The 21,677-nt window shown below is 46.7% G+C and overlaps 1 protein-coding gene across 4 annotated transcripts in view; it reads left to right on the forward strand.

Annotated features, from left to right (window-relative positions):
• Window positions 1–21,677, forward strand: part of LOC116987597 (sodium channel protein type 4 subunit alpha-like) — a 368,780-nt gene that overhangs the window by 62,786 nt on the left and 284,317 nt on the right. For 3 of the 4 annotated variants that reach the window (XM_033043777.1, XM_033043758.1, XM_033043785.1), the window contains exon 1: window positions 49–410. The exons of the other annotated variant lie outside the window; for it this stretch is intronic. The gene's annotated coding sequence lies outside the window, so the exon portion shown is untranslated. Of the gene's footprint in view, window positions 1–48; window positions 411–21,677 lie in introns of those variants that run through there. 4 annotated transcript variants of the gene reach the window in all.

Raw genomic sequence — 21,677 nt, forward strand, 5'->3', positions numbered from 1 at the left:
AGGGAGGGAGGGACATCCAAAGGCGACGCCTCTGAGCCAGGGGCTGCATGTGTCACAGTCCATCAAACGCGCCGACATACATCCCCGCAGCATCTTTCTCCCCACAGCAGCCCGCTGCTCCCAGACTCAACTTTTCTATCCCCGGCAGACAGCAACAGGAGGAAATTAACAGCAGCCGAACAATTGTAACACCTCGCTCTCGGCTTGACACGGAGCCGGTGCTGTCGGTGAAAACCGACCGTGGAGAGGTAACATTATAAAGAGGAAAACAGTCGAAGATGGAAGAAGTTAAGTTGTTCAGCGGCAGACATGGTGACAAGACTGGATTTACTGACATATATATATAGGAGTTTAACTGCACACTTACTGACTGCTAGCAACCAGTGCACTGAATCAGGGGAACTTGATGTGTAAGTGTCCTTTTTCTTGTCCTTTGGGTGATCTGTTTGCAATGTTGTCAATGCTCCCCTCTCTACCCGCCCCCGCCCTCGCTCTCCCAATCTCAGTCCCCAAATCCAAAAGGGTTTTAGATTCGGACAAACGCCGGAATCTCCTTTGTGAAGTGCACGAATAAAAGAGGCTGTTATTGAAGAACAAAAAAGAGTGTTTAGTGACACAGAAATACAACACACAGTGATGTATAGGGGTGGGTGGGGAGAAAGTCTTTGATCAGACCCAGCAGCTGTGGCAACAGTCCACTCGTGGTGTATGTTTGGGACTGTTTCTTTAAAAAAAATCATCTAGGGCCGTGTTTTGGCTGGCTATTGGGGCAGGAATGGTGGTGGGGTCTGTTATGGTGTTTGCTGTGGCGGTACAGCATGTGGTGGCACTTTTATAGATTCTAGTTTAGACCATCTAGGTCAGTCCTATATAGAGTCATATACACCCTCGGCCCAACTAAACCACGCTGACCAACATGCCCTTCCACACCAGTCCCACTTGCCCGTGTTTGGCCCATTCCTATCTAGATCTTTCCTATCCACGTACCTGTCCAAGCATCTTTTAAATGTTGTTATTCGTACCTGCCTCAATTACTTCCTCTGGCAGCTCGTTCCGTATATCCACCACCCTCTGAATGAAAAAAGTTGCCCTTCAGATTCCTAAACTAGTCCCACATGCCCACATTAATCCATATCCCCTGAACCATTCCTATCCATGTACCCATCCAAATATCTCTTAAATGTTGTTATTGTCCCCTCCGCCCCTTAACTACTTCCTCTGGCAGCTCGTTCCATATACCCACTGCCCTCTGAATGAAAAAAGCTGCCCCTCGGGTTGCGATTAAACATTTCCCACTCTCACTTTAAACCTGTGCCCTCTAGTTCTTGAGTCCATTCTCTGGTACAGGACAGGAGTTGACCAATCTGTCGATTGTGGGTCTGTTGGGATTACAATCCAATTAGTCTTGTGTCTCCAGAGTCCTCCACATATTTTTCTTTCCAAATATGAATCCCTTTGAAACTTGCTGTTCCGTTTGCTTTCTCCACTCTGGGATTCCAGGTTGCAAGAACTCGATTTGTTTCAAAACGCAACCCCTCTGCTTCATTTGCAAAGTATGTTGAATATGTACCTTCTGATTACCAAGACTCCAGCCTGCAGAAGCTATATCTCCTTATTTAAACTATCGAATCATTGCTGGTGTTAGCTTTTAAAAGAAAATACACAATAATCCTAGGGCAGCGCGATTTTAATAAATCAGTAGAAATCTGCTACTACGGAAATGGCAGAGATTGAGGGACTTTGCAATGTAGATTTAAGGCAATAACTTAACCTTCTCAAATGCTAGTGCAACATTCAAATTACTGCATAGATCTAAGATTGAAGAGACAGGAGAAATTAAGAAGTCTTCACTCATGTTATATTCCTGGTAACATTAATTCAGGATTGTGTAAAATGGCAGAATCTATCAATGAACAATTTATAGCTTGTTTTTAAATAAGTGAACCTGCTCAAATATCGATACAATGTTCAAATTATTGCATAGATCTAAGATTGAAGAGACTTGATAAATTAAGAAGTCTTCATTCGTGTTTTATTCCTGGTAACATTAGTTCAGGGTTGTATAAAATGGTACAATTTGTTCTAAACGCAGTCCAGTTCCAGAATCCCAGCTCACATCTTTTGCAGGTGTTTTCCCTTAACATTAGGTTTGTTGAATTTCAGGGGAATTTCAGGGAAATTCAACTGAGGCCTCTCTGGCCACTCTTAAAATGTTGCCTTGTATGGAGTTATATTCCAGTGGGCGATTATTTCTGGGTGCGATTTGACGAAGGGCCTCGAGTGATCCGTTGCTTTAGAGGGAGCAGGAATCTGGTCAGGATACACATCCCGATAAACTAAGCACCCAATGTGAGTGTGAATGCAGCTGTGTAACTCTCAGTCCCTGAGGCAGGGTCTTGACCTGAAACGTTGACAATTCCTTTCCCCCCTCAGATGTTGCTCGACCCACTGAGTCTCTCTAGCAGTTTAAAAAAAATGAAAATGCGCTGTTCTGCGGAAAGGGGTGGCATAGTTGCGTAGCTAGAGACCCAGGTGCAATCCTGCCTTCGAGTGCTGTCTGTGTGGAGTTTGCACGTTCCCCCATGGGTGTTTCCTACCGGTGCTCCGGTTTCCTCCTACATCCCAAAGACGTGTGGGTTTGCACTGTAAATTGCCCCTAGTGGGTAGGCGAGAATCTAGAGGGAGTGGGAGAGGGAATGGAGAGTCAATGTAGGCTTGGTGTGAAATGAGCAGTTGGTGGTCAGTATGACCTCAGTGGGTCGAAGGGCCTCTTTCTGTGCATAACCTCTCTGTGACACCAAGCGAGGAGAGGATTAAAATAAAGTTTATGTGTGAATACTAGGACTGCACGGTGGTGCAGCTGGTTGAGCTGCTGCCTCATAGAAGGGTTCCTGAATGTTCTCCCTGTGACCGTGTGGGTTTCCTCTGGGTGCTCCGTTTTCCTCTACATCCTAAAGACGTGCTGGTTTGTAGATTAATCAGCCCTGTGCAAATTGCCCCTACTGTGTAGGGTGGATGCGAAAGTGGGATAACACACAGTAGAACTATCGTGGACAGGAGAAAGATGGTCGGCGTGGACTCGGTGGGGCACGCCTGTGCCTGTTTCCTTGCTGTATCTTTAAATCAATGAAAGCACTGGGGTGCAGTGGAAGCCTGGGCCTGGCGTGTTAAAGGTTATTTCAGCGCTTGGTATCGGGTGGATGGTGATTTATGTGTTCAATGTCCAGTTGAATCTACTGATGTTGTACTTGTGCCAAACAAAAAACCCAAAACCCATCAATTGCCTTTTAGATCAAAGCAATGATTGTCCAGTGGACAATTGTGAATAAAAAGTGATATACTGTATATTTGCCATTTTAATTGGACATAATCTGTTTCATTTTGATCAGATGTGGTGATGACAATTTGTCAAGCAATTAGCACAGTGAGATTAAGAGGGAACAAATGATGTAGCTGCAAAACGAGACCTGCAGATGAGTGATGTGCCTCTGTCAAGATCTCTGGGAGTCTGAATGGGTCAGTGGGAGATACCGAGTTCAGAGCATTCACTGCGTAGCTGGAGATACAAGTCGGCTCCCCCTTCCCCATGCATTATCACTGCCGCTCGCAAGTCTTCCCCTACACTGGGGACTCTGTGAATAGCTCAGCTTGTTCCCCAATGACTTGTTGCAGCCTCTGACAGAGGGTTTGAGATCATGTGGATGCTGCCGGCACGGTGAACGACAAAGGTCTGTATGAAAAAGAAGAAGGAAACTCTCCACAGGATTAGTAGCTTGTTGTCAACCTGTTGCTTGGAAAGCAGCTCCGGAAATGGTCCTGGAGTAAGGGTGGGTGGCCCTGCTGCCTTGTGTTTTCGGAAGGCAGACAAAGCTGATGCTGATTTAAAGGGACCTTCAGCCGAAGCCAGTTTATCTTGAGGATTGTAAATGTGTGTTGGATAAATCGCTTTATCCCTGAAACCACTCGTGATTTCTTTGTTGATTAAGTCGGTGAGAGGTAGAGTGAGGGGGGTGGAGGAGGTGGAGTTGAAAGTGGGAGTGGGGGAGGCACTTGTACACAAACAAACATTTTATCTGTCCAAGGTACTGAAATAGGCAAAGTAAAAAGCCACGAGGGAATGGGGCAGCACACAATGGCTCAACTGGGAGAGCGCTGCCTCTCACACTCCAGGGTTCGATCTTGGTGCTGTCTGTCTGTGTGGAGTTTGCATGTTTACCTCTGGGCTCAACCTGGAGAGTCGCTGCCTCCCAGCTCCAGACACCTGAGTTTTATCCTGACTCCCGGTGCTGTGTGTCTGTGTGGAGTTTGCATGATTTACTTTTGGGTGCTCCAGTTTTCTCCCACATCCCAAAGACATGTGGGTCGGTTGGTCAATTGGCTGCTGTGGATGACCTCAGTGTGTGGTTAATTGGCAGCATTGCTGGGGAGTTGATAGGAAGGTGGGGAGAAGGAAACAGTATGTCTAAATGGGCTGAATGACCTATTTTAGACAATAGACAATAGGTGCAGGGGAAGGCCATTTGGCCCTTCGAGCCAGCACCGCCATTCAATGTGACCATGGCTGATCATCCCCAATCAGTACCCCGTTCCTGCCTTCTCCACATATCCCCTGACTCCACTATATTTAAGAGCCCTATCTAGCTCTCTCTTGAAAGCATCCAGAGAACCTGCCTCCACCGCCCTCTGAGGCAGAGAATTCCACAAACTCACTACTCTCTGTGAGAAAAAGTGTTTCCTCGTCTCCGTTCTAAATGGCTTACTCCTTATTCTTAAACTGTGGCCCCTGGTTCTGGACTCCCCCAACATCGGGAACATGTTTCCTGCCTCTAGCTTGTCCAAGCCCTTAACAATCTTATATGTTTCAATGAGATATCCTCTCATCCTTCTAAACTCCAGAGTGTACAAGCCCAGCTGCTCCATTCTCTCAGCATATGACAGTCCCACCATCCCGGGAATTAACCTTGTAAACCTACGCTGCACTCCCTCAATAGCAAGAATGTCCTTCCTCAAATTAGGGGACCAAAACTGCACACAATACTCCAAGTGTGGTCTCACTAAGGCTCTGTACAACTGCAGAAGGACCTCTTTGATCCTATAATTGATTCCTTTTGTTATAAAGGCCAACATGCCATTTGCTTTCTTCACTGCCTGCTGTACCTGCATGCTTACTTTCATAGACTGATGTACAAGGATCCCCAGATCCCATTGTACTTCCCCTTTTCCCAACTTGACGCCATTTAGATAGTAATCTGCCTTCCTGTTTTTGCTACCAAAGTGGATAACCTTACATTTTCATGCTGCATGACTCCAAGAGTATAAAACAGATGGGGGAAGTGCTGAGCATCTGAAATAGAAATAGACACAACATTCTGGAGTAACTCAGCAGGTCAGGCAGCATCTCTGGAGAAAAGGAATAGGTAACGTTTTGGGTCGGACTTTATTCGGTTTAACCAGCATCTGCAGGTCTTTCCTAATCCTGAATCAGAGATGCACCAAAGCCCAACATAATCCAATTTGAGTTTGTGTGGAAAGGAACTGCAGATTCTAGTATATACCGAATATAGACTCAGTGCTGGAGTAACTCAGAGGGTCATGGCAGTATCTCCAGAGAAAAATAATAGGTGACATTTCAGGTCTTCAAAATCTGTTGATGCTTTCAAGTAGAAAACCTATTTCCCATTCGATTACATCCTGTTTAAAGTCGCTGCCCACTGGTGCATTGCGGCCTGACAGTGGTTTCGGTTGAGATGTCCTTGCATGGAGACACAAGAAACTGCAGATGCTAGAATCTTGAGAAAAGCGCAAAGTGCTGGAGGAAGTCAGTGGGTCAGGCATCATCTGTCTGACTGAGTTCCTCCAGCACTTTATGCTGAGTTGCTCCAGCACCTTATGCTTTGTCCCACTTTATGATATTGGGGCATATTGGTGTGGGCAAGTTGGGCCAAAGGGCTTCAGGAGATGCAAGGAACTGCAGATGCTGGAAACTTGCATAGAACACAAAGTGCTGGAGTAACTCAGTGGGGCAGGCAGCATCTGTGGAGGACATGGATAGGTGACGATTCGGGTTGGGACTCTGTCTTAATGTCTCCTTAAGTTTTTTTTTTAGTTTTTTAGATAGATTAGATTCGTTTATTGTCATTCAGACCTTTCGGTCTGAACAAAATTTTGTTTCCCTGCAGTCATACATATAATTTAAAAAATGACAAAAACACACAATCAACAGAAATTTAACATCCACCACAGTGAGTTCATCTTAAATCTTAAAGTCTCTGTCTCTTCCCTCTTTGTTCTCCCTCTGCGCCGAGGCGACGGTTCAAACTCCGCGGGTGGTCGCTGCCTCCGCCACAGCTCCGAGGGCCGAGTCAGGTCTCCGCCGCCTCCGCCACAGCTTCGGGGCCGAGTCGGGTCTCCGCTACCGCTGCTGCTGCCGCTGCCGCCGCCACAGCTCCAGGGCCGAGTCGGGTCTCCGCTGCTGCTGCCGCCACCACAGCTTCGGGGGCCGAGTCGGGTCTCCGCCGCTGCTGCCGCTGCTACAGCTCCGATGCCGCCAGCTCCGCCATTAGGCCTCGGCGCAGACGGAGACGGGGACGGGGAATACGACCGAAGAAAAAGTCGCATCCCCCGAAGGAAGAGACCAAAGCATGTTTCTCCCACCCCACCCACACACATACACAACTTAATAAAACAAAATTAACTAAAACAGGACAAGGAACAAAACGAAAGAAAAAAAACAGACGGACTGCAGGTGGGCCACAGCTGTTAAGGGGGCCTCAAGATTATTGAAAGGTCCCAACCTGAAATGTCACCTATCCAAGCCCGCCAATCATGCTGCCTGACCCGTTGAGTTACTCCGTTGTGTTCTAAGTAAAGTTTAAGAAGTATCTTAAAGGAAAGGAGAGAGGATGGAAAGACCGGAGCTCATCCAGGCTGCCAATAGTTGTTTACTGTCCTTCTGAAAGTAAAGCATGGGTAGCTTTACTTTCAGACACCTTCAGATTAACTTTACATTCTGAAGGTTTCAGAAAGCAAAGATACTTTCTGCTCTGGGTGTTGAGTGTCATGCGAGTCAAGAGTGTTTAGAGGGATCTTATAGAAACTTACAAAATTCTTAAGGGGTTGGACAGGCTAGATGCAGGAAGATTGCTCCCGATGTGGGGGAAGTCCAGAACAAGGGGTCACAGTTTAAGGATAAGAGGAAAGTCTTTTAGGACCGAGATGAGAAAAACATTTTTCACACAGAGAGTGGTGAATCTCTGGAACTCTCTGCCACAGAAGGTAGTTGAGGCCAGTTCATTGGCTATATTTAAGAGGGAGTTAGATGTGGCCCTTGTGACTAAAGGGATCAGGGGGTATGGAGAGAAGGCAGGTATGGGATACTGAGTTGGATAATCAGCCATGATCATATTGAATGCGGTGCAGGCTCGAATGGCCGAATGGCCTACTCCTGCACCTTGTTTCTATGTTTAGTTATCATATGTACTGGAACGGAACAATGAAATTCTTACTTGCAGCGGTACAACAGGTTTGTAAACACACCACTCGGTAGGTATCAGAAGAAAGATCTGTCTTTTATTCATTACCTTTGCAAAATTGACCTTTTACAAATAAAGCATAGAACAGTGCAGCACATGAACAGGCTCTTTGGCCCACAATATTTGTGCTGAACATGACGTCTGGTTGAACTGATCTCATCTGCCTGATCAAAGTGTTTTGAAAGCCGAGTTGTCTTTTCACATCTATTGAATAAATCACTTTTAAAAAACTGGCTTTAGACTTTAGTGGTACAATGCGTAAACAGGCCCTCTGGCCTGCCGATTCAGCGCCGACCAGCGACCACCCCGTATACGAACACCATCCTACACACTGGGGACAATTACAATTTTACCGAAGCCAATTAACCGACAAACCTGTCTTTGGAGTGTGGGAGGAAACCAGAGCACTTGGAGAAAACCCACGCAGTCACAGTGAGGACGCACCCGTAGTCTGGATTGAACCTTGGTCTCTGGCGTTGTAAGGCAGCAACTGTACCACCGCGTCACCGTGCTGCCCTGAAGGTGTCTTCTGAAGAAATTGGAGTGAGCGAGGGAGATAGATTGCATAGATGATACATATGTGTAACTGCTCCTCAAATCCTACAGTATCCTTTCTTTTTGTTACCTCTTGCGGTGCCTGAGTTCCTCTGCTGATGATGCCCATGTCTTTAGCTGTCCTGATTCAATCTCTGGAATTCTGTCCCTTGATTTCTCTTCCTCTCTCTCCTCCTATACAACATATTAAACATTTGTTGTCCTGTCCTAATGTCTTCTTATGTGAGCTCTCCAACTTAACGTAATACCTGCCCAGAGTAGGGGAGTCGAGAACCAGAGGACAGATTTAAGGTGAGGGGGGGGGGAAGATTTAATAAGAACCCGAGGGGTAATTTTTTTTACACATAAGGCGGAGGGTGTATGGAACAAGCTGCCAGAGGAGATAGTTGATGCTGGTACTATCATTACGTTTAAGAGGCATTTGGACAGGGTGGATAGGTTTAGAGGGTTCAGATAGGTCAAGCACGGGCAGGTGGGCCAAGAGTAGATGGGGCATGTTGGGCATGTTTCCACGCTGTATGACTCTATACCCCCGACCCTTTTTTTCCTCTTCTCTCTCTTGTGCCCCCACCCTAGTGAACACCCATTTCTCCCACTATCCCACTCCCCTTTCTCCCCTCCTCATCCCTTTCCACCTATATATTCCTAACTCCAGCGTTACCTTTCACTCTTCTCTCCTTATCTCACACCCTTTTGTCTCGTCTTTAACTCCAGACTTTGTCCACCCATTTGTTAATCGAATTCACCCCCACCTCGCTTGTATCCACCTATCACTTGCCAGGTTTTCTTCAAGATTCTAGCACCTGCTGTTCCTTGTGTGTCTTCTTCCTTTCTGCTAGTGAAGCTTTGTAGTTACTTGCAGTCTGGACTAATCATAATCGTAATTTATTAGCCAAGTATGTTTTGCAACATGCGAGGAATTTGGTTTGCCATATAGTCATAACAAAAGAGCAACAAGACACACAACTACATAAAAATTGACATAAACATCCACCGCAGCGGCACCTCCACATTCCCCACTGTGATGGAAGGCAATAAAGTCTTATCTGCTTTCCTCCTGCGGTCGGGGGAGTTGAACTATCTGCAGCCAGTGATCGAGCACCCACATCGAGGTGGTCTAAGCTCCCTCATCGGGGCGGTCGAACTCCTGCGGCTTGGAGTACCCGAGATTGGTCTCTCACCAGAGACTGCATTCTTTACGATGTTAAAGTCTGCAGCTCCCGCGGGTTGGAGCACCAAAGGCCGACCTCTAGCAAAGGGATCGCCTGCTCCGACATGTTATAAAGTCCACAGGCTCCGTGGTTTTGGAGCTCTAGAAGTCCCAGCAAGAGGCTGCCAACGCCACGATGTTAGGCCGCAGTGCCGACGGAGATACGACACAGAGAAAGTCGCATCTCCTGCGAGGAAAGAGAGAAAGTTTCCCCCCCACCCCCCCCACCACATTCCAAAACTAAAGATAAATTCAAACATACATTATACAACAAATTAAAAACACAAAGAAGGAAAAGACGAAGACAGACCGTTGGCTAGGCAGCCATCGTGCGGCGCCCCCTCTGGTCCAGATACAGATGGACTAGAGTGTACTGGACCCTGTGTTACTGGGCAAACCATTCTTCTGCTCCACTGAATGGGAAATTAAATGCATATGCTTGCAACGTTTGGGAGAATTAAATGATGGTGTATGTCTTGAGTTGTTTTTATAAGATAAAGGCATTGGGCATATACATGCAGTTGTTACCACTTGTAGCCACAGTCCGTCCGTCCATCCATCCATCCATCCATCCATCCATCCATCCATCCATCCATCCATCCATCCATCCATCCATCCATCCATCCATCCATCCATCCATCCATCCATCCATCCATCCATCCATCCATCCATCCATCCATCCATCCATCCATCCATCCATCCATCCATCCATCCATCCATCCATCCATCCATCCATCCATCCATCCATCCATCCATCCATCCATCCATCCATCCATCCATCCATCCATCCATCCATCCATCCATCCATCCATCCATCCATCCATCCTCCCTCCCTCCCTCCCTCCCTCCCTTTCACTCCAACTCGAGGTTGAGTGGTGCCATCTGCTTCATGATGTCCTGCCACTCTCTTCCGTCCCAGCTAGCGTGCCAGCTCTGACCAGAGAGTTGATGTAATATAATCAGGGGCTGAAACCCTGGTGCTGTGTTGGCCATCCATCATGATGCAGTTTTACTCGAGGGTAAGCTGGGCGGATGAGCAGTAACCCTGAGTAACCTTTGCAATTAGCTAGGCCTGCATCAGAGACTGTCTATCACCGACATGTCAGCTCTTCACGAGCTTGACACATATCTACCGACTAGTTGTTAAAGTTCTTCTTTTAAAAAGTATAACTCGATGCATGATAGTACCAAAATGTTAACTTGCGTGGACGTAGCGCCTTTACGGAGGTCAATGCATTCCTAAAACAAGACACATGGTGCTGGGTATCTCAGCAGGTCAGGCAGTATCTCTGGAGAACATGGATAGTTGATGTTTTGGGTTGGCATCCTTTTTCAGGCTGGAAGCTCACCTATCCATGTTCATAAGGTATAAGGTCATAAGGAATAGGAGTAGAATTTGGTCCATCAAGTCTACTCCATTCAATCAAGGCTGATCTCTCCCTCCTAATTCCATTCTCTTGCCTTCTCCCCATAATCCCTGACACCTGTACTAATCAAGAATCTATCTATCCCTGCCTTAAAAATATCCACTGACTTGGCCTCCACAGCCTTCTGTGGCAAAGAATTTCACAGATTCACCACCCTCTGACTAAAGGCATTTCTTCTTATCTCCTTCCTAAAAGAACGTCCTTTAATTTTGAGGCTATGACCTCTTGACCTAGAGTCACCCGCTAGCGGAAACATCCTCTCCACATCCTCTCTATCCAAGCCTTTCATTATTCTTTATGCTTCAATGAGGTTCTCCCTCATTCTTCTAAACTCCAGCAAGTACAGGCCCAGTGCTGACAAACGCTCATTGTAAGTTAACCTACTTATTCCTGGGATCAGTCTTGTAAACCTCCTCTGGACCCTCTCCAGAGCCAGCACATCCTTCCTCAGATATGGTGCCCATAATTGCTTATAATCTTCTCCAGAGATGCTGCCTGATCCAATGACTCCAGCACTTTGTGTCTTTTTTTGTTGTAAAACAGCATCTGCAGTTTCTTGTTTCTCAATGCATTCCAAGATGCTTAACTGGAGAGCTTACAAGGCAAAACACCAAACCAAGCCACAGAATGCAAGACAGGACTGCAAATATTTGATGCATTTTAAGAGAGGCAGAAAAATTAAGGGACAGAATTCCGGAGTGTAGAATCAAGGCAGCTGAAGAAAGTCAGGAATAGGAAGAGGTAACAAAAGCAATTATGGAAATGGCAATAGACAATAGGTGCAGGAGTAGGCCATTCGGCCCTTCGAGACAGCACCACCATTCAATGTGTTAATTGTAATTTGAAAGATAGATTGAAAGAAACAGCATGGAAACAGGTACTTTGTCCCACCGAGTCCATACTGACCATCGATCACCCGTTCACACTAGTTCCATGTTATCCCACCTTCTCATCCACTCCCTGCACACTCAAAGGAATTTACAGAGAACCAGTTAACCTGCAAACCTGCACGTCTTTGGGATGTGGGAGAAAACTGGAGAACCCGAAGGAAACCCACGCAGTCACGGGGAGAATTTGCAAACTCCACACGGACTGCACCCGAGGTCGGGATCGAACCCAGGACTCTGGTGTTGTCAGGTAGTGGCTCTACCAGCTGTGCCTCTGTGCCGCCCTCAGAGGGAAAATGAAAATGAAGGCCCTGCTTCATCCTCTTTCCAGAACCCCTACAGGGACTGAATTGCAGTTGGCCAAGCGGAAATGCTTTATTTCTCACGGCCCCTGGGATATGGCTGTTGCATCCTTGACCTCGGAAATGGAGAGCTTCCTCTTTTCTCCCTATTTAAACTGATCATGATCTTTTACGACCTGCAAAACCTCCGTCCAATCTTTATTGCTCTTTAGCAGAACAGCAGCCTGAGGATCCTGAACCGATAAATTGCCTGTCCATTCCTTCCACAGGTGCTGCCCACACAGTGTCACACACACTATGTCAGGCAGCAATCAAAGATCCTATAGCGAAGCAAGATAGATCACTCCTTCTAAATGCAATGGGCTGACGTGTAGTACGCAACGGAGCGGAACGTGGGCCTTTTTTTCATCCATTTCTGTAACCTGACCCGACCCGACTCGCAGTGTAATCAACATTGCGGGGATCAGTTTGCGTTAATAAATTATAATTCTGAAAATGAGGAGAAGATTTTTACCAAAGAAGTTTGATTTTTACGAGGATGTTTCCGTAACCGGCTTCCATCTCCGCACTAATATCTTTGCTCCGCTATGGGATCTTTGGTGCGGAGACGGAAGCCGGTTACGGAAATGGGGCCAAAAATTACCCATGAATCTGCCCATGACCGTACTACGTCTTTTTCATCGAGTGGTCTATCTTGCTCGCTATAGGATCTTTGGCAGCAACTGTGAAGAGAGGAACCGTTAATGTTTCAGGAGATACAGGGAACAGCGGATGCTGGTTTACAAAAAGACACAAAGTCATTGTCATACAGTGTGGAAACAGGCCCTTCGACCGAACCTCCTCACTCTGACCCACATGCCCCATCTACAACTCGTCCCACCTGCCTGCGTCTGCCCCATATCCCTCTAAACCTATCCTATCCATGTGTAGGAAGGAACTGCAGCTGCTGGTTTATACCAAAGATAGACACAAAATGCTGGAATATCCCAGCAGGTAAGGCAGGATCTCTGGAGAAAAGGAATAGGTGACGTTTCAGATCAGGTTTGAAGAAGGGTTCCGACCCGAAATGTCTCCTATTCCTTTTCTCGAAAGATGCTGCCTGAGCAGCTGAGTTACTCCAGCATTTTGTGTCTATGCTATCCAATGTTTCTTAAATGTTGTGATAGTACCTGTCTGAACTACCTCCTCCGACAGCTTGTTCCACCACCCTCTGTGAACAAAAAATTGCCCCTCAGGTTCCTATTAAATGTTCCCCACCCCCCCTCACTTTAAAGTGCTGAAGTAATCCTTCTTCAAACTGATTATGGTGTTAGTGGGAAAGCTGGAAGAGACAAAGCCTGGCGAATGATAGGTGGAACTGGTTAAAAAAGGAATGAGCTTTGATAGACTGATGGTTGGACAAAGGCCTGGGCTGTAAAGACAAAAGATGTGAGATGAGGATAGAAGAGGTGAGAATTGTGAAGCCGGAAGAAGGAATGTAGGCGGAAGGGGAGGGGATAAATGGGTGCGAGCCCAGGTGGAGATGTGGGGGAATGGAAAAAAGGATTTTAAGTAGGCTGGTTACTTAAAATTTGAGAAATTTGAGAAATCTTTGTTCATACTATTAGGATATAAGCTACCCAAGTTTCAGATATGAGACCCTTCATAAAAACTGTGTTCCCTCACCCTTGTAATCACCCCAGTAGCTTTTGCTTTTTTTTTCGAAACAAGGTACTTTGTTACAAGTATTGAGAACTGGGCAAAATCATCTCATTATGGTCTGTTTTATGACTGTTGGCAGATCAATTTCCCTCCTTGTAAAAATAAAGTTCTATTGTATCGTATCGTATCGAATGTGCCATGAATAAGAATTGAAGCCATCCCTGGGTGGCACAGTGGTGAAGCTGGTAGAGTTGCTGCCTTGCAGCGCTAGAGACCTGGGTTTGATCCTGACCTTGGCTGCTGCCTGCATGGATTTTGCATGCTTTCCTTCTGACTACGTGGGTAGAGATGCTGCCACACCCATTGAGTTACTCCAGCACTTTGTATCTTTTGTTTTTACTGTAAAATGAGTTGAGCACTATAAGGGCGATGTTCTGAAGTATGTCATCAGACAAATTAGGAATTACCAACCTCTTGTAGATGAAGGTCAATTGATACTTCCAAATCAAGACTCGTTAAGCAAGGACATTATGTGAAGAATGGGTAGTTAGCAGAGACATACTGAAATATAGCAGCAAATTCTCAGCAACTGCAGAGAGAAAAATCGCATTCATATTTTAGTTTGGAAAGCCTGTTAGAACTGTTGTTTACTGCATGGAAACAGGCCCTTCGGCCCAACTTGCCCACACTGACCAACATGTCCATTCTATACTAGTGCCACCTGCCTGCGTTTGGTCCATATCCTGCTAAGCCTTTCCTATCCATGTACCTGTCCAAATGTTTCTTAAACATTGTGATAGCATCTGGCTCAAGTACCTCCTCTAGCAGCTCATTTCATATACCCACCAACCTTTGTATAAAAAAGGTTAAGGGCCTGTCCCACTTAAGCGTCCTTGGCTCGCAAATTACGCGACCTCGTGGTCGCTTGAGGTGTACGGGCACAGCATGGCCACGCGGGGCCGGCCCCACTTAGAAGGGCGGAGGGGTATGGAGTTGTGCGAGGCCGGTCCCGACATCGTGCGGGGCTCCAAACTTCTTGCAGTGAACGAAATCTTCGCGCGCCAACGGCCTGTCGCGGAACTGACAGCCAAAGTGGGACAGGCGCAAGACCCTGGCCCGACGCAACGTCTCACCTTCAACAGCAGCAGCAGCAGGCAAACGATCGTCGAACTCGGCCTGGGGCTCACGGCCGTTGCGGATCCGGATCCGCCCCCACTTCTACTCCCAGAGCGGGGCCAAGAGAATTGAAGATAGACACAAAATGCTGGAGTAACTCAGCGGGACCGGCAGCATCTCTGGAGAGAAGCAATGGGTGACGTTTCGGGTCAAGACCCTTCTTTTCAGACTGAAGATGAGTCTCCACACGAAACGTCACCCATTCCTTCTCTCCAGAGATGCTGCCGGTCCCGCTGAGTTACTCCAGCTTTGTGTCCATCTTCAAATGATGAGGGCCTGTCCCACTGGCGCGTCCTTGGCTTGCAAATTACGCTCCAGACGGCTGTGCGTACGCATGTAATTGCGCCCGACCTTAGCTCGACCGTCTCGGCTCAACGTGACCACGAGATCGCATAATTTGCGTGCCAAGGACACGTAAGTGGGACAGACCCTTTACTTCTCAGGTTCCTACTAAATCTTTCCCCCTTCACATTAAACATATGTCCTCTGGTTCTCGATTTCTCTTCTCAGGGCAAGATTATTAGCTTTTTTTTTTTGCAACGGTGTGTTTATTCTATCTATTCCTCTCATGATTTTGTTCACCTCTAGAAGATCTCTCCTCATCCTCCTGCACTCCAAGGAATAAAGATGCAGTCTGCTCACTCTCTTTTTATAGCTCAGGCCCTCCAGTCCTGGCAACATCCTCTTAAATATTCACTACACCCTTTCCAGCTTGACACCGTCTTCCCTATGACGTGGTGACCAAAACAATACTCCGAAGAAATGTTTCTTATTTTCACCGAGAAGAAATCAGCCACAATAGAAAGGCGGACCAGGCTGCATGGGCTGAACAGCCACAGCTGTTCTGATGTTCCAGTGAATCAGAGGCTTTTTGGGCCCTTTGCTTGGATTTTGGCCCAATGGCACATTTTGACATTTATCATGTCCTGTACTCGATCGAACACTTCTTGTCCGAGAAACACAAATAAAAAAATAAAAAATCAGACCTTCCCATCTGAATCCATATCTCTCCCCTAATCACCCTGCTCATTTTTCACCCTGAGTCCTCGATCCCTCCCCCCCCCCCCCCTCCCCATTCCATTCCACCCATATCCCTCCCTCTGGCTTTGCATTTCACTCACAGAACACAGAACACAGAACACAGAACACAGAACACAGAACACAGAACACAGAACACAGAACACAGAACACAGAACACAGAACACAGAACAGTGCAGCTCAGGACAGTTTAGGAAAGAACTGCAGGTGCTGGAAAAATTGAAGGTTTACAAAAATGCTGGGGAAACTCAGCGGGTGAGGCAGCATCTATGGAGCGAAGGAATAGGTGACGTTTCGGGGGCTTGTCAGCCCACAATATCCATGCCGAACACAATGCCAAGTTGAATTAATCTCTTCTTCCTGCATGTGATCCATATCCCTGCATATCTGTGTGCCTCTTTAATGCCATTATCATGTCTGTCTCCACCATCACCCCTGACAGTGCGTTCCAGGCACCCACAAACATCTGTGTAAAAAATACACCTGCCTTGCACACTTCCTCCCTTCCCTCCTTATCTGACACCCTTTTGTCTTCTTTTCATTTCTTGCCTTTGTCGCTTACTCCACCCATCTGCTGATTAACCCTCCCCCTGTTTCCACCTATCACTTGTCTGGATTTGTCCCATGCTCACCTCTCTTTTCCAGCTTTCTTTCCGTTACTCCATTAGCCTGAAGAAAGATTTGCTCTAGTTTTTACGTTTGGAGATACAGCAGGGAAATAGGCCCATCAGCCCACCGAGTCCTTGCCGACCAGCGATCTCCCTCTCACACTAGTCCTGTGTTATGGTCACTTTGGCATCCTACACACTCGGGGCAATTTAAAGAAACCAATTCATCTACTAACCTGCACGTCTTTGGGATGTGGGAGGAAAATGGAGAACTCAGAGAAAACCCACAAGGTTACCGGGAGATTGTACAAACTCCATACAGACAGCACCCGTAGTCGGGATCAAACCCGGGTCTGTGGCAACTCTACCGCTGTGTCACTGATGCTGGTTTACAAAAAAGGGAGAAGGGTCCCGTTCCGAAATGCCACCATCCTTTTTCTCTTGAGATGCTGCCTGACCCACTGAGTTACTCCAGTACTTTGTGTCCATTTTTGTAAATCAATATCTGCAGGTCCTTGTTTCTACACGAGAGGAAGGTTGTTGGAGAGAGTTAGTTTGTGCAGAGCTCTGGGCTATGGATATACTAGATTCTAGTTTATATGGGGAACAGTATTGAGAGTGTTCCTGCTGCCTTTGCTCTCATCCCATTATGTAATGAAAATGAAATATAAATAGTTGTCAAAGTACTGATGCTACAAATGATAAGAAAATTCTTCTCTTATGTAAGTCAAACACAATTAACGATCTGCCCTACCTTCGAATTTTGAGCCAAACCAGACAGTCACTGTTTTGACAAGGTTACCCATTACTATATATGATTCATCCTCGTTGTCCTTTCCAAGAATATGCTGAAACCAAAGATAGACACACAAAGCTGGAGCAACTCAGCGGGTCAGGCAGCATCTCTGGAGGAAAGGAATTGGTGACGTATTGGGTCGGTACCCTTCTTAAGACCACGTTTCGGGCCGACAAAGTTTCGAGTGAAGACCTTTCTTCAGACCATAACTTTAAAAGCATATATGTATAGTTCCCAGTCTAATGCTCATAACTCTCTAGATCATGGATATGTGGTTGGACAAACTATGAGTGTTTTCCCTGGGACGTTGGACGCTGAGCAGAGACCCGATGGATGTAAAATAATAAGAGGCATTAGATTGAGTAGACGGCCAGAAGCTTCGTCCCAGGTTGGAAATATCAAAATCTAGAGGGCGTAGTTTTAAGGTAATAGGGGCAACGTTTAATGGAGATGTGCGGCGCAAGTTTAAATGTTAACGCAGAGGATGGTGGGTGCCTGAAACTTGTTGCCAGGGGTGGTGGAGGTGGCAGGCAGGATAGTGGCATTCAAGAGGCTTTAGGAAAGGCACATGGATATGGAGGGATATGGATCACCTGCCGACAGAGGAGATTAGTTGAACTTGGCATCATGTTCGGCATGGATATTGTGGGCCAAAGGGCCTGTTCCTGAGCTGTACTGATCTATCTTTTTGGGTACCGCCAGTTTTGTTCAGTATTTCAATGGCAACTGTGCTTTTAGCTTGTATTGTTTCAAGCTCTGGAGTTTCCTCCTTAAGCTTCTCTGCCTCCCTCACCGATAAAACCCTCAGACATTACCTCTACAACCGAGTTTTTGGTTGCCCATCATGATATCCCCATACTTGAGGATCACCGTGAAGTCTTGTCTGATGTCGGATCAACGAGGTTCTTTGAAACGGTTTTGTTATATTTTTTTTAAAGTTAGAGAGTGCTGGAGTAACTCAGCGGGCCAGGCAGCACCTCTGTGGAACATGGATAGGTGGCGTTTCGTGTCGGGGCCCTTCTTCAGACAGATTTTAGATTTTAGCGTTTCGAGACACGGCGCGGAAACAGGCCCTTCGGCCCACGAAGGCCACGCCAACCAGCAATCACCCCATCCATTAGCACTATCCCCCACACTAGGAACAATTTACTACTTTACTGTAGCCAATTAACCTACAAACTTGCACATCTTTGGAGTTTGGGAGGAAACCGGAGCACACAGAGAAAACCCACATGGTCACAGAGTGAACGTACAAACTCTGTTCAGACAGCACCCGCAGTCAGAATCGAACCCAGATCTCTGGTGCTGTAAGGCAGAAACTGTGCCACTGTGCTGCCCAATTGTGGAGAGGTATGGGGAGGAGAAGGCTGGAAGAGAGGTGTCTGCCAAACAATGTCTGGCTGAGTCTTTGTATCCTTTTTTTTGTTGTAAACCAGTATCTGAAGTTCCTTCTGTCTATTCGTTATATTAAAGTTGCTATCTAAATGCAAGGTGGTGAAAAACTCGTGGCAGCGAATTAGTTGCTGGAGTAACTTAGCGAGTCCGGCATCTCTGGAGAACATCTGTGAAGAACAAGGATAGGTGACGTTTCAGGTCAAGACTTCAGATTGATTGCGGTAGGGGACAGAAAGCTGGAAGAGAGCTGGGGGGGCGGGACAAAGTCTGGCTAGTCTAATTTAGTTTAGAGATACAGCATGGAAACAGGTCCTTCGGCCCACCAATTCCTCGCTGACCAACAATCACCCCATACACTCATTCTATCCTACACTCTAGGGACAATTTACAGAAGCCAATTAACCTTCAAACTCGCATGTGTGGAGTGTGGGAGGAAACCGGAGCACCCAGAGAAATCCCACATGGTCACGGGGAGAATGTGTGCAAACTCCGTACAGACAGCGCCCGTGGTCAGGATCAAACCCAGGTGTCTGGCGCTGTAAGACAGCAACTCTACCGCTGCCTCACTGCGCCACCCACAGTCATCGGTGGAGAATAAGGAACTGTAGGTGTTGATTTGCTATATTTAAGAGGGAGTTAGATGTGGCCCTTGTGGCTAAAGGGATCAGGGGGTATGGAGAGAAGGCAGGGATGGGATACTGAGTTGGATGATCAGCCATGATAATATTGAATGGCGGTGCAGGCTCGAAGGGCCGAATGGCCTACTCCTGCACCTATTTTCTATGTTTCTATGATTTACAATATAACATTGGAGGCGATGTAGTGTATTTCAAGAGTCAAGAATGCTTTTTTTGTCAATATGTATATGCCATAGAGGGAGTACAGAGAAGGTTCACCAGACTGATTCCTGGGATGTCAGGACTTTTATATGAAGAAAGACTGGATAGACTCGGCTTGTACTCGCTAGAATTTAGAAGATTGAGGGGGGATCTTATAGAAACTTACAAAATTCTTAAGGGGTTGGACAGGCTAGATGCAGGAAGATTGTTCCCGATGTTGGGGAAGTCCAGAACAAAGGGTCACAGTTTAAGGATAAGGGGGAAATCTTTTAGGACCGAGATGAGAAAAACATTTTTCACACAGAGAGTGGTGAATCTCTGGAATTCTCTGCCACAGAAGCTAGTTGAGGCCAGTTCAATGGCTACATTTAAGAGGGAGTTAGATATGGCCCTTGCGGCTAAAGGGATCAGGGGGTATGGAGAGAAGGCAGGTACAGGATACTGAGTTGGATGATCAGCCATGATCATATTGAATGGCGGTGCAGGCTCGAAGGGCCGAATGGCCTACTCCTGCACCTATTTTCTATGTTTCTATGATTTACAATATAACATTGGAGGCGATGTAGTGTATTTCAAGAGTCAAGAATGCTTTTTTGTCAATATGTAGAAATAAAGAACTGCAGATGCTGGCTTATACTAAAGATACACACAAAGTGCTGGATTAACTCAGCGGGACAGGCAGCATCCTCGGAGAACATGGATAGGCAATGTTTATGGTCCCTTCTATGTACCGAGTGCTGCCATTGCCAGCAAGGGACCTGTTGAAAGCCGCACTGTGAGGGTTGTTGCTTTGATCGAGACGTTAGATCAAGGCTCTGTCTGTCTTCACAGTTGGAAGTAAGAAAGCCAACGGCACTCCATCAAAGGAGAAACAGGGGAGTTCTCTGCAGAGCTCTGCCTGGTATTTATCCCTCAATCAAAACAGATATTCTGATCTTATTCCATTAGGATACACGGCTGGGTGCCAATTGACTGCTGCGACTCCACGCTACAACTGTGGCTGTACTTTAGAAAAGTACTTGACTGGGCATCAGCTGGACAGGGGAGGTGCAATTCTCTCCATTAGGGAGAGAGTGCAGATGCATTTATCATCTCAACGACTGATCAAGTGCTCTGGCCAGCATTTGCCATTTCCAGTTTTAGTTTAGCAACTGCGGATGCTGGAATCTTGAGCAAAACACAAAGTGCTGGAGGAACTCAGCGGTTCAGGCGGCATCTGTGGAGGGAATGGCTGGACGATGATTTGGGTGGGGTCCTTCTCCGGAAAAGAAACCTCCATTTACATGGAGTTTTTCATGACTTCTGGATGTTTGTCAACTGATGAAATGCTTTTGAAGTCACTGTAGGCATCGCTCAGCATGAGGTGGACCCAGCAAGAGATCAGTAAAGCAAAGTCGATGAGCGGGCGATCTGTTTCAAGCCACGACAAATGTTGGCCGGGTTTCTTTTGCAGGAGCACTCCACATCCACTGGTGTGAACATCCACTCTCTACTGTCCGCCTCTGTGCGTGTGATTGAGGTTCCTTAATGGAGGTTACTGAGCCAATGCTTTGTTTAGCTGTTCACTGCCCAGAATGATCAGGGCACCAACATCACCAGTCAACATGCCAGCTGAGGTGCTGGTTATGTTACTGACCAAGTTTATCACAAGCTTTAGTTTAGTTTATTAGTTCGAACTCTAATAGTTTAGAGATGCAGCATGGGAATGGGCCCTTTGGCGCTCAGTGTCCACGCTGACCACCGACCCCCACGCATTAATATTATCCTACACCCACTAGGGACAATTTACAATTTTACCAAGCCAATTAGCCTACGAACCTGTACGTCTTTGGAGTGTGGGAGAAAACCGGAGCTCCAGGAGAAAACCAACTCTGGTCACGGGAGAACGTGCAAACTCTGTACAGACAGGCTCAAACTCGGGTCTCTGGTGCGTAAAGGTAGCAACCTGTGCCATCTTTTATCGTCATGTGTTCTGAGTTAGTTACTGCTGGTGTATCTCACCAGGCGAGGCAGCATCTCTGGAGAACGTGGTGACGTTATGACGAAGGGTCCCAAACCAAAACATCACCTCTCCATGTTCTCTAGAAATGCTGCCTGCCCCGCTGAGTTACTCCACCACTTTCTGTCCTTTTCTGTCCAAACAAATGCCTCCTGACTCTTAACCCCCCTCCCCCCAAATCAACATCAAATGTGGTTGACTTTTAAATGGCTTAGAAACCACTCAATTCAAGTCCAATTAGGGATCATAGACAACAACTATTGTAGGAACGC

The sequence above is a fragment of the Amblyraja radiata genome, chromosome 2 (genome assembly GCF_010909765.2).
Source record: "Amblyraja radiata isolate CabotCenter1 chromosome 2, sAmbRad1.1.pri, whole genome shotgun sequence".
NCBI lineage: Eukaryota > Metazoa > Chordata > Chondrichthyes > Rajiformes > Rajidae > Amblyraja > Amblyraja radiata.